The following is a 14,005-nucleotide window of genomic DNA, read 5'->3' as shown; positions in this document are numbered from 1 at the left end:
TTCTCTGAGATCTACTTCAGGGTGCTACATCAGAAGAGTTTGGACTCATTTAGTAGGAGTGCTCACAATTCTTTTCTTGTCTGTACACATGAACAGAATTCTAGAGGTGTCAGTGCTTCATCAGTTTGAGTGGATTCTCTTTGACCCAGCTGATAAGGGAAGACATAAATCCTTGCTACTCAGGTGAGCTTCACTGAGTAGTGTGTCATCTAAAACTTCAACAGGCAGATGCTTGCTGGTATCCCTGTTCACTGAGATAAACTGATATGGAAGTTACTGGAATAATTAAGCAATATTTTGTACCGTATTTGTTAGCACAAAGCAAATTTATGTACCTTTCTTTTTTATTCATCTTAATATTCTATTGAACTGTGTTATTTTCATCCCCTGTATACAGTTGAAGAAATGAGATTCAGAAATGTATCCAAAATCATGCAGGTAATTAAGGGCACATGATTTAGTCAGGTCTCTGAAGTTCCATTATGCTGCATTGACACACAGAACAAATATCCTCAGGACTAACTAGAGTGCTTTAAGAGGTCAGTATTTACTTTTTTATGGAGTGGCAGAGAAAGGGTTATGCTTTACTCTGTTTCTGTTTAGATGGCAGTCATCTGATGATGGAAATTCTGCAGGAAGAGAAATTCAGGGAAAGGTTTTTCAGAGACAAATTATTTGGGTATAGTGTGAGCTAGCTTAGATCAGAGGAATTATTTGATGCCACTCTTTATTTTCCTGATATTTAAAATGGTCATGTAGTTTTCCCAAAAAGAATATGCTTTTATTCCTTATTTAAGAAATAGATACAACTTTAAAAAACACTGTAAATTTTAAACTGACACTATTGTACATATTTATAGGGTAAAGTGTGATATTTCAATACATGAATACAATGTCTAATGATAAGATCAGGGTGATTGGCATATCCATCACCTCAGACATTTATCATTTCTTTTTGTTGGGAACATTCATAATCCTTATATGACCTATTTTGAATTAATTGCTCTCAACCATAGTTATTCTACTTTTCTATAGAACATTAGAAGTATTCTACCTATCCAGCTGTACCCCTGTTCCTGTTAATCATTTTTTACCCATCCCCTTCCTTCCCCTGTACCCCTCCAAGATTCTGGCAAACACTGTTTTCCCAACTTCCACGAGATCCACATATAAATGAAATGTAGTATTTATAGAAAGACTAACTTTGAATGATTACCAGACTTACAGAGGAATTGTGAAAATTAGTTATTTTTACTTATCATAAAAGAAGGGCATTAAAAACACTGTTTCATTTACCAAATACTTATTGTAATGTAATATAGTAGCAGATATTCCAGTAGTAACATGTGTGAAAAGTACATATCTTCCCTCAAGGAACTTAAATTTAGTAGGCATGAAAAGAGTAGTTACAGTTAAAATTGAACAGAAAGTAATAGTTAACCTATATGAAGTAAGATAACACAGAATGAGATTTTTCAGAAAGGAAGAGTTCAATTCATAGAATCTTGTTTCTGCTGCAACAAATTTCCAAAAATTAGTGGTTTAACACAACACAGACTTCCTTTTGGTCCTGGAGGTTGCAAGTCCAAAGTCAGTTTATTTGGGCTAAGGTAAAATGTGGGCAGGTCTGGTTCCTTCTAGAATCTTTGAAAGGAAATATGTTTCCTTTTTTTTTTTTTTTAAAGTGGTTGCCTATGCTCTTTAGTGTGTGACTCTTTCTTCCATCTTCAACACACTTTGCTCCAATCTCTGACTGTGACTCTTCCTAGAGCCTCTTCAAGAGTTACATGGGGACCACTTTGACAGTGCAGGATACTCTCCCAAAGTCAAGGTCCTCAGCTTAATCACCTCTGCAAATGTTGCTTTTGCCATATAAGGTAACATTCATAAGATCTGGGGATGAGGACCTGGACATATATATTTGGGGGCATTTTCAGGCTACTGCAATTGGTTTTTAGATAATATTGTAAAAGGATGGGGAAGATGATTTAGCCTAGAAGTTAAGGATATGACTTTTATTACTTGGAATAAGATCTTATTACTTCCACTTCTAGGCTCCATGGTCCTGTGTCAGTTTCAGAAGCATTTTGTGCTTCTATTCTCTCATCTGTAAAATGGGGTTGGTAGCATTCTGCATGCTTTGTTTGGGGTAATTTTTAGGTGTAAGAGTTTTGGTATTTTATGGGCTGGGAATGGGACTCAAGTGATAGAGAGCCTGTCTAGCGAGTGAGTTCAAAGTCCACTACTACAAAAATAAATAAAGAAAAGAAAAAAAAACTTTGAAATTAAAAAGAAAAAAAAAAGACCTAAATACACTGACAAACACAATTAGCCTGGGATGATCTGAAGGCCAACAAGCTAGAATGGTGGTCATAGTGGCTATAACCTTGGACAATCACATATCTTTTATGCCTAGGTTTTCTCAGAAAGAAAACATGGTTATGATGATATACATGTCATAGAGTATTTCAGGAATTAAAGGAGATCATGAATGTAAAGACTTGCCTGTTCCTAGCTCATGTTGTAGCAGGGAGGAGGATCAGAAGAAAACAGTCTAGGCCTGAGTCCGGAGAAAGTAGCAGGGAGGTAGGGATAGCACAGCAGAGATAAAACCTGAGAAATCTGATCATGAGGAAGGTCATGTAGCACCACAGAGGAGAAAGTCACATAGCACTAGGGTAAAGTAGCCAATAAAATTAAATATAACCATATATGGATCAGACCTTGCTTTACAAGGTGAGACCCCTTTGTTCTGGGGCTTAGCCTTTGGACATGAGTCCGCTGACCCTATGCTGGCAAAATAAAACGTTGCTTCCTGTTAATTGCCTCAAGAGTCTATATCTCAGCTAGCAAACTCCAGCAACAATGTAAGAAACAATGTGTAAGAATGGGGATTATATGATGGTGGTAGTGAAGATCAAAGCAGAAGTAAGAAGTAAGAAAAGGAGAGGTCATTAATATAGCCAAACTGGCAAGGCAAATCTGAAGAGAGAGAGAAAAAAATGAGAGAGAGAGAAGAAAACATGAGAACATTATTCAATTTAGGGTTTAGAATATGGTTAATGGTCAGTTCTGTATTCTCTTGAATTTCTTTCCTAATAACACAAATATAATGATATTTTAGGAAACAAACACTATTTGAAAATTTCAAAAAAAAATTTTTTTGAGACAGTATCTCACTATGTAGCTCGGACTGGCTTCAAATTTATAATCCTACTGACTCAGCCTCCCAAACGCTGGGATTTCAAGCATGTGCCACCATGCCCATCTAAATGCTTTGTTTTATTTGGAAAAAACATTCAGAGCCCATTTCTGCCCATTGTCATATTTAAGCTTCAGTTTCTTCCTCAATATATGCTTAGAAGTAAACATGATATTGAACCAGTATTCTATGCTCTGGTTAAATAAAAATAGTTGAGCTACAAGTAGATCCCGGTAGACTTGAGTTTTTTCCTCAAGCTGCCATCATTTTAGAGAAGAAGCCAAGATCAACTAATTAAACGAGAAGCTAATTTACATATTTGCCTTTGTTGGGCTTTTTCCTATGCCACAGAAATAAAAGTGAGATAAAACCATGTATAATATCTATCCATTTTGTTCAAAATTGTTTTGTATTAAAAGATAAGTGTTTTGAAATTTCCACTGAAGTGGCCTCAAGTGTACCTATCATGGAAGTAGTCCCCCTCTTTTTGAGTTGTTTAATTCACTGAGATATTTAGTGTTATCAGAAACCCCTAAGGAGTCACAAAACATTACTTATACAGTCAATGGCCAGTGTAATTAAACCTTTTAACCTTGTTAGCTTTCCCAGTTCACTACTATCAGTCACTGGGTTTAGTACATATTTGTTGATCATTAGCCACCAACTATCATGGGAACCTGAAAAGGTCATTTCAAGTCCTAGACTTTAATTTTTTTTCTCCATGAATGGAGGAAGGAGGACATGGGATCCACAGGGCATATTTTACTTCCCAAACCCAATGTCATAGTTTCTACTATGTTTAAAAATCTTGTTAACATTTGAGAAGCAATGAGCAAAAGGGACAAAGTTTCCAGCTCTATCACAATCTTTTCCCACTACTAGTATAGAAACTGCCCAACTTACCCCTGGTTTGAGAACGATGGCACCATTATTATTTCAATGAACACAGGATTAGGAGAAAATTTGTGAAATTTTTATTTCTAACTATTTCTCAGGGATTGATAGAGAATAAATATGCATTGTGGTAAATATTGGATTCTACTGAGTTTTGTATTTCCATTGTGTGTTGAAATGTAAGTTGACATAAAAGAACTAATAAAAAAGTCTTTACAGTTTCACTGGTGGTTGATAGCAGGAAGAAAAGAAATAATCTCTCAAAATGAACAATAATGTTTTGTTAAATGATTTACAAAGAAATTTTTTAAATTGCTTGTTCAGAGAAGTCTACCTCTCCATGCTTTGAGCTTCCTGGAAAAAGAATATTTTTGATAAGTTATGTGAATTGTGTTTCAACATAAATGTCAGTGATCAGAAGGGGTTTTTTTTTTGTACAACTGACAGTATGGGAGGTCAGCTAGTTTGATGAATCATTTTGCTTAATGAGGAAACTTAAGTAGTAGTTTCCATTCTTTGTTCTCACATTGAAAATTCTTCAAAGAGAAGCTATTCATGGTGATAAAAGAGAATAATATGAACTTTGGAACTAGGCAAAACTGAATCATTAAATTAACTGTGTGGCACTGATGTAGTCTCAAAATCCTCTGAGCCTCACTTCCCAATCTGCAAAATAGGCATGATAATACCTTTTTTGCCAGACTAGTATGTTGATGAGATAATCCATCTACTGTAGTTCTTGGTCTTTGCCACTTAATAATAATAGTAGTAATAATAATAATAATAATAATAGTAATAATAATGGCTAACTATTAAATGCTTACCATATGCTGGGCACCCTTGCAAGCACTTTGTGTAGATTCCAATACAAATTTTCATGACAACTCTCTGGACAGATGCAATTATTATTGTCTTTTATAAATCAAGAACAGAGGCATAGTAAGATTATATAATTGGCCAAGATCAATAACTAATTAAGCATGAAGACTGGGATTCAAGTTCTTCTGGTATGTTGCTTTAGTGACCATATTTGTGATCCTTATTCTGCACCTGAGTACTAAGTGGCTGCAACTTTCATTGCTCATGATGCTGAGCCTACTTAGGAATTCAGACTTCTTCCTTATTGTCTCACTCAAGATAATCAAGGCTTCAACAAATCTATTCTACCTCCTAATAACCTTCCTTTTATATAACTTATTTTATCTCAAGCCACTGTCTTCTTGTTCCTCTAGGCTAGGACAAAAGCTTCTCACCTGGCCCCTTTCAGCCCCTTAGCCTCTTCTCACCTACAGAGGGCAGCCAGAGATCCTTCAAAAACAGAAGCCTGTGGTGTGTGTGTCCCACTGACCTTAAAAAACTGAGGTAGTTTTCCATTTCCCATAGGTCTTAGTTAAGACAAGGATCCTGCCAGGGCTTGCAAGGTGCTGCACTGAAGTGACTTTGCTAATGTCTTCATCCATGTCAGAAGGGCTCTTCCTTCACTTCCTGCTCCAGCCACACCGTTAGAAACATGAGATTCCTCATTCTAGTTTTCTCAAGTGTGATTCCCACCGCTGGAATGCTCTTCCTCCTTCATCCCTCAGCCTGGGTAATTTCCATTTTTTTTTTTTAATTTCAACTCAAATCTTGCTCCCTTGCAGAACTTTTACTGCAATTCTAATGATATGTGTATGTACACATACACATGTGTGCGTAAGTGTGTATTTTAAATAGGAGTCCTTGACTGTAAATACTCTGAAAGGTAATTCAGTGGTGGTAATGAGCACTTGTCAGGGAGCTGTGACTTCAGAAATGGGGAATAGATCAAGGTGTCTGGCTTGTGGAACTAAGCCTGGTTAGTGAGGCACAACCCTAGCCTAGGGGTTGATTGAAGGGATGGGGCAGAATTCCTTCCTGCTATCAAAGACTGGGTAGAAGTTAGCTACTGCTTACATGGGCTAGAAACTGGAATACCTACGTACAATGGTCCTATCCTCTGATAAGGCTTCTTTTTTCCTTTAGGGAACATGATTTTGACTTTCCCTTTTGGGCTTTACAGCTGCCTTAGAAGTTAGTTTTGATTTCTCAAGGATTGTAACATTGGAGTTTGAAGGCTAGGAGGGTACAAGGGCCTTTTACCACAGGCCCCAGATGGCAATGAATTAGCAGTTGATGAATTAGTGGAAAAGGATGGATTGTGTGTGTGTGTGTGTGTGAATTGTAATCAGAGGCTACTTTAATGAGAAAAAGAACAGTTGGCATTATATTTAGATTAAATAATCTACTAGATGGGCAGGGGTGGCCAAGTTGTCAGGCAGCATACAACAAATAATATTAAGTAATTAGCATAGGTCTTATATATCTGAAAGAAATTGGAAACTACAAGGAAGGGAGAAGGAAATTTTGGATTGGAGAAAAATATCTACAATCTGAATAATGAGTCAAGAAAATGAGAAAGAAGCCCTGAAGTAAGAGATTTGTGGGAATTGTGTCAGGGATGGGGACAGGTTTGGGGAATATCTGGTCTGATAGGAATAAATATAGTGGAAGAAAATCAAATTCTGTGTTTGAACTCCACTTCCCTTTGTCTATTCCTTCCTCCAAGTGTTTTGGTTTAATCAGATTGTGTCTCTATCAAAACCTGGTAAGAATGAGAAAGAAATGACAGTTCAAGTTTCTAAGATCTTTTCATTGTCTATGGGAGTTGTCTAGTGGTTGGGGGGTTCCAGATGTTCCTCTGTTTTTGGTTAAAGTGTATAAGATTAGGACGCTGCCCCAGGTGCAGCAAAAGAACTACAAAGAGTAGGAAGATAATAAAGAGTGACTTATTAGGAAAGCAAAAGTGTACCTTGAGGCCTAAGGGGCTGGCTGAGAGAGAGTCAACCACCTACACAGGGACAGTACACTTCAAGGGGTGAGGTGGACAGTTGAATAAGGGCCAAATGCATAGAGGCTGTGGGGGATGGGGTTTTATCTAATAGAGTAGGTTTACTGAATGGCATGGCCCTCCCCTTATGGCCCTCACCGGGTGGCTTGGTCACTGAGCAGAGGTGCCCGGGTGTGGGAGGACCTGTGCCTATGCATTTGTTTTGTCTTTCCCATTTATTCTTCTTTGCCTTCCAGGTTTAACCTTGAAATGGGGAGTGGATTCCTTAAGGATATGGGGTCATTGTGAGCCCAGTGTATGGCCTTCTAGGACTTTAGAATGGAATCTGGTAGCACAGGACATTTCCCATTCCTACTCATGGTTACCTATCTGCCTGAGATAACATTAGTAAGTCACTTTTAAATGAGACAACTTACCTCACCTGGCCCTTCTGAATCACCAGACTCTTTGCCTAGAACTACATTCTTCGCCATGATACCCTTTTCAATTCCCTATAGATGTTTTCACTTCTGGGGTGTAGAGGAAAGACATTTACTAATAACTGACTGTTTTTTCTAGTGGAGTGATCATGTGTCTCTGTCCATTGCCTCCCTTTGACTCAAGCATGAGGGTATGCATAGGAAGCTCTCTCTGCATCCACTTGACAAGCCTTTTCGGAACCAGCCAGAGGACTGCTTATCAGGGCTGTTCAGAAAGTCTCCCCTTCCAAAGGAAACTTGTCAAGGCTCAGCTGTTGGCAAGATGGATTAACAAGTCCTCCTAGCTGATGGAGTAGCTTTTGCTGATTTAATGAGGGTAGTTTGAAATCTTAGCTCTTCCCTTAGTTGTTTTTTTTCTTTTAAGGGTGATAAATGATTATAGTTTTTGCTAATCTAAGAAATGGCAAGTATTAAGCACCCAAAGATTGTAGTAAAGTATTTAGGAGTGGTCACTCTGGCTTGATCTTAGTCTGACATCTGAAACATTTGGATTTTATCTTGACAAGGAAGTTGTCCTCACTGAAGACAGACCTCATAGTTGGCATAGAAATAGCTGTTGGGCTATTCTTGGGTCATTTGAAGGCATGGCACCTGGCCCAGTCAGAATGGCTGGTCTCTCCTGGTTTGTTTGTTTAAATAAAGATTAAGTAGAAATTCTTTTTGGGTCTTGATTTCAGGAAGAAATAAAGGAGTGACTGCAATTTTATCTTAAAAGGAGAATTTCCTTTCCTTAGTCATCTCTTTATGGCCCTCATTAAAGTTAATGAATGAGCTAGTGCATGACAAGAGTGGATGCAATCTAGCTCACCTGAGGTTCCCTGTGGTTATACATTTTTATGGGGAATGACCTTTAGTTCCTTTAGATGCATTGTTAGGCAGTCTCCTAATTACAGCCTTTATCTTCCCAAAACACTCAAATCACATGTTAGCCAGATAACTGGGATGCCTTTCTAAGTGCAACCACTCTTAGGTCACTTTAGCAGAAGAGGGTAAAGTGTAGGTAAATAAGAGGAGGCATTTCACAAATGATTTTTCACCTTAGGTGTTTATGAAAAGGCTCCAAGAAACTTGGAAAGCAGCAAAAGCGGTTTAAAAAAATCTTATTCTTAGTTTCAAAACATAAACCTAAAGAGTTTAAAAGTTGAGCTGTTGTAATATATAGGATGGTTAAGGCTCATCCTGGCAAAGTTGCTTCTGATTGATGTTCCAGGTTCACTTCCTGCCTCAACACCTCTTCAGACTCTTTAGGAGACCCTGAAACTAAATCCTTGTTCAGAAGCAAAAAAGTTGTATGGCCTGCAAATATATAATGTATGATTTGACAGTGAGTTTATTTTAGGACCCTAAGGTCATTTAGGTGGTATGGCTATATTAGGTGTATTCTGAACTGAGTTTTTTGTTTGTTTTGACACACTTGCCCAGAAGTCCAGTATAAAAATAAAGGTGAGTATCCTGAAGTTCAAATAGTTAAATATTTCATTCTCCTGAAACTGCTACTTCCCAGAGTTTGGGAATTGTCTTATGGCCCATTTAAAAGCCATAAGAAAAAGTTACTTCATTTTCTTTTCAAGTCCCACCTCATTTTTAACTCTAGTCATAGTAGTATTTCTAGCTGTTAAAGGCAAGTACTTTTGACTTACACATCTAACAAGTAATTCCTGATAATTTGTTTAATCTTCTAGAGCCTTGGCTTTCTAATTTCTAAACTGGAATGATAGTAAAAGCTGCTTCCTAGGGTTCCTTTAAGAATTAAAGGTAAAGACATTAATATATTCCTTGGTAACCAGGAAGCATTGTGTTACTATTATTATCAGGATTGTTGCTATAATTGTTATTAAACAATTTGTTCACATATTTTTTTCCATTAGGCCTGGCTCTGAATTCCAGACTGCTCTGCAAGATCAAATCTATGTTTAATGTACGATGATTTTTTTAAAGTCACTATTCCAGAGGTTATAAAGAATAAATTACAAGATGTGAAAGTATTTCCAAAACTACATAGGACAGAGAAGATACTGTTGAATGTATGCCAGGCTCTAAAATGACTATTTCTAAAGAAGAGAATGCTGTGGACTAGGTTATATTATAAGAGAACAACAACAAAAAAAGTTTACTCTCTAGATACATTTCATCATTTTTGCACAATTTCCGGGTTTCACCACATCGTCAATTATGTATTGAATATATATGTTATGAATGATATGTACTAGATTCTCCATGGGATGCCAAGTTACTTAAGGCTTCGAAATGGTTTTTATTAAGATTCTTTCCTAGGATATATGGCGAAATCTCATGAACAGAAGTTTCAGAAATCAATTCACTGCAGTCTGGAGTTGGAAGAGAAAGATGGTTTCCTCCTCAGGCTCAACATAATGTTAACATAATGTCTTAGACAAAGACAGGTAGAAAATGAAAGCAAGGGTGCCAAACTTTTCTCCTGCTTCTAGTTAATTCATAGGTGGAAGTAAAGTCGGTGCTTTTCAGCAAAAGCAGCTTTTATGGCTACCTAGGTTGACTCCAGGTCATGGCTGTTTTGAATAGTGCTGCAATAAATATGGAAGGTGAAGATACCTCTTCATACTGATTTCCTTTTCTTTGAATGTATACCCAGTAGTAGGATTGCTGGATCATCTAGCAGTTCTAATTTTTTTTTTTTAGGAACCTCTATACTATTTTCCATAATAGATGTAATAATTTACATTTCCACCAATAGTTTATGAGAGTTCCTCTTTCTCTGCATTCTTGTGAGAATTGCTAATTTTTTTCTTTTTGTAACAGTCTTCTTATCTGTGGTGAGAATGATATCTCACAGTGACTTTGATTTTCATTTCCCTAACAATTAGTGATACTAAACATTTTCATATGCTTATTGGCCATTTATATATCTTCCTTTGAGAAATGTCTGTTCAGATCATTTGCCCATTTAAAATGGGGCTATTTATTTATTTTTTGATATTGAATTATTTTAGTTCCTTACGTATTCTGAACATTAACCTCTTGTAAATATTTTAAGAATTGAAAAGTATTCTGGGTGAAGGAAACTCTTTTTTGTGTAGATTTGAATCTGGCTAGAGGAGAAGATGGGGAAAGGTTGATCAGTGGATACTCAGTTGTAGTTAGATGGAGTAAGAATGCATGCTATTGCATGGGGGGGTGACTATCCATAGCAACTGTGTACTGTATATCTCAAAAAGCTAGAAGAAAGGATTTTTGAGTGGTTTTGCCATAAAGAAGTAATACATCTTTGAAGCAATAGCTATGTATAACCTGATTATATAATGTATAGATGTATGGGAAAATCACATGCTACCCCATTAATATATACAAATTTGTATCTTTATGTATCAGTTAAAAATAAATTTAAGAAATAAAACAAAATTGAGTTACCATCCCCCAATAAGAATATGGATAAGATGTAATTTTTTTCCTACAGACTAAAAAATATTAAAAAGATTTATATTAACTATTGTTGAGAATAAATGAATGAGAAATGAATTTTCACTTGGGATCTTAAGGAGCTATGCTTGGGTCAGTTTTGAACAAAACAACTGGTAAGGTTTAGGTGAAGCAGAAAGTTCTGGTGGTCAGTTCACTGACTGTTATCTGGTCTTCTATTTCACATGAGGTTGTGAATTCTGTGCTTCAGAGAGGAGGCACTGGATGGCATTGAAAGGGTTTTGGTAATGTAATCAGTCTATATTTACTAAGTGGGAGATAAACAACACATGAAAAAGGTTCCATTTAGATCTTGGAAAGAGCATGGCTCGACTAGTGCTACAGAAGGGGGAACATGATTTGAGTCAGTTAAAAACCTAAGGGTGGTTGTTTTGGAAATTCCAGATTCGTCATCTCTGAATATAGGGGCTCATCTTTACCAGGACCTGGGATCTTTGTTTAAATAAAGCCACATATGGTCATTTTTGCAAAAGCTAAGAAAAATGAGAACTATGATTCTTATTCTTAACATATAAAGTGATTTTAATATTCCAGAACTCTAATTAGCAGCCTTGGGCTCGGTGCGGGTTTTGTTGTTGTTGTGGTTTTGTTTGTTTGTTTGTTTTTGTGAGGCAGGCCTCAAACTCTCAATCTTCCTGATTCCTAGTACTGGGAATAGAGGCATGTGCCACCATGCTGTCTTTTAAGACTGCCCACATTAATTTGATTGGTTACTCAAGAGAAAGGTCATAGAACTAAAAGATGGCTAAAATGAAAATACAAACAGCACTAGTTTGGTATGTTGTACATGTCTATAATCTCAGCACTGGGGAGGCTAAGGAAGAACGTTTAGAGTTCAAGGCCATCCTGAGCTACATAGTGAGACCCTATCTCAAAACAAAACATCACAGGAAAAACAACAGCTAAATTTTATTCCAAGAAGGAGCAGGATTCATATCTTTCTGTGAGACTATCCTTTCTTCCACATTTATTTAGTTTCTATGTGAAATTCCTAAGGCTGCAGTAAACAAGTTTTTTGCCCTATGTACAGTATTTTGGGCCTGCTGTTGCTCTTGATGGCTTACTGAGGAAGGGAAATTGGTACAACACCGTATGTTTCCTAGTCCTTAACCTTTAACTGATATCAGTGCAAATGGCAAGGTAAAACAATAACCACAAGTGTTCCTCCTTTCTCCCAACCATCCCACCATTTCCCAGATGCTTGGTCACTTCCTATACATGGACAGAAGTCCTTTCTACTGGGAGTTCCATGATAACAACAACCTTGGTGTCATCTTTTTTCGAAGTCTGACTACACATTAAACACAAATACTGAGTTCTTGGGTTAGATTCCAGTTAAGTGTCACTGTGAGGAAACACTTCAGCCTCTGTACTAAGTTCCTAAAGCCTTTATTTTCATCAGGCTTCCTTAAAATTTATAGACTTTAGGAATCTATTTTATGTGCTTTGCAAAGGAGCAAATGGGGCTTAAACAGACAATGTTTTCAATAATGCTTACCTCAAAAGATATGACCCAGTTACCTTCTTTCCAGCCTTCAATGTATTAAGTTCTTATTTATGCTTTTCCTTCTTCAAAAACGGATCTGATAGAGACTCCACATCAAATTCTCCTTCAAAATAAATTTAACTTCTTTGAATGAAGATTTAGGTAAATCTATAAATCATAAAGACAAAGGGAAAGTATTTTAGTTGACATGGACCAGAGTCCATTGTAACTGAATAGAGTCTTATGTATTAAACATTCATGATTCCTGTAACATTGGGCATATGGGGACTGGTGGAGAAGGTAGAAATAATTGTTAACACATATATGGACTCATAAGTTGTAGTAAGAGCTGTATGAGTCATTTCTTTTGAATGGCTACAGCTTATTAAGGCTATATGGTAAACAAAACAACTCTTTTCATTTGGGTTAAGTGACTTTAGGTCACTTTTGTTAAGTAAAATCTCTTAAAATATGAATTTCTGACATACTACATTCTTTATAGCAAGATTACAGTATTGCATTAGAATTGGTTCAGTGTTCTTGATCACAAAATAAATAAGACAATGGTGTCTTTGTCTGGAGAATTTAGGTGTTTTAATGCATCTGTCTGGAAGCTAGCTAAAATGCATATTGTTCTTACATTTTAATTAGAAGTGAGTAGACTGGATTGTCTAACTCCAAAACTCAATAGCTTTGATGTATTTTTTGCAGATGGTTCAAATTACCATCAAAACTTTGTTATCATTGATAATATAGTAATCCAGTAGGTTGACATAAGGGTTGACTAGTTGACTGTTGCCATATAATTAATCCAAAGTAATGTGATATAGCCTTTAAAGATGTAAGAGGATTTAAGCAAATTGTTTTGTCTCACCATTTCCAGGGATTAGATATGATGGAAAAGACTTTAAAAACATGAAATGATTTAATAGCCTTTTCATAAGTAAGCTATAATACCCTTAATGCAATCTATACTATAAACCAGAAAACTTTTTAATTTTACACATGTATGCAGTTTATAAATTCAATACCTAAATGTATATAACTAAATAGTTATAAGTAGTGGTTCACACACATGTTTGCAAGATGTAAGAAATGAAAAGAAATGTTAATCACTGGCAAATTATGAAGTTTCTTTCTTTGAAATTTTTTGAAGATCAGATTAAAAAAAAAACTCTGCCTATGATGTTTTAGAGATATTACTGCTTGAAAGCAAGAATCTGAAATGAAAGTACATGATGGTGGCTTTCAAGGCTCTAATCCTGTGTTCCCACTAAAAATATCTTTTGGGTGGGCATGACATTAACCATGCTATCTTACAAATGCAGTAACTATTTAATAATCTTCCATTGTATTCTGGAAAATAGACTTTGTATTTTCTCTCTCTCTCTCTCTCTCTCTCTGTTTTCCTCTGTCCTCTTCCCCTTGCCCTTTCTGGTACTTTGCCAGAAGCTGTCTGCTTCTTTCCTAGAGTCCGATAATTGAAGGCAATTTTTTAGAAGATGGTTTCAATTATCTAAAGCCAGTGGAATGTTTAACTGCCCCTTGCTATTGGTGAGCTTGTTTACATTGGGATTTCAGATGAATTCAGATTACATGCAACCAGATGTTATCTGCTATGG

General features: G+C 36.4%; 1 protein-coding gene across 11 annotated transcripts in view; it reads left to right on the top strand.

Moving 5' to 3' along the window:
• Macrod2 (mono-ADP ribosylhydrolase 2) overlaps positions 1–14,005 on the top strand; it is a 2,131,419-nt gene that overhangs the window by 982,015 nt on the left and 1,135,399 nt on the right. The gene's annotated exons all lie outside the window — the stretch shown is intronic.

Source organism: Castor canadensis, chromosome 5, assembly GCF_047511655.1.
Source record: "Castor canadensis chromosome 5, mCasCan1.hap1v2, whole genome shotgun sequence".
In the NCBI taxonomy this organism is placed as follows: Eukaryota; Metazoa; Chordata; class Mammalia; order Rodentia; family Castoridae; genus Castor; species Castor canadensis.
Note: the sequence above shows the minus strand (reverse complement) of the source record. Positions and strands in the feature narration are given on the sequence as shown.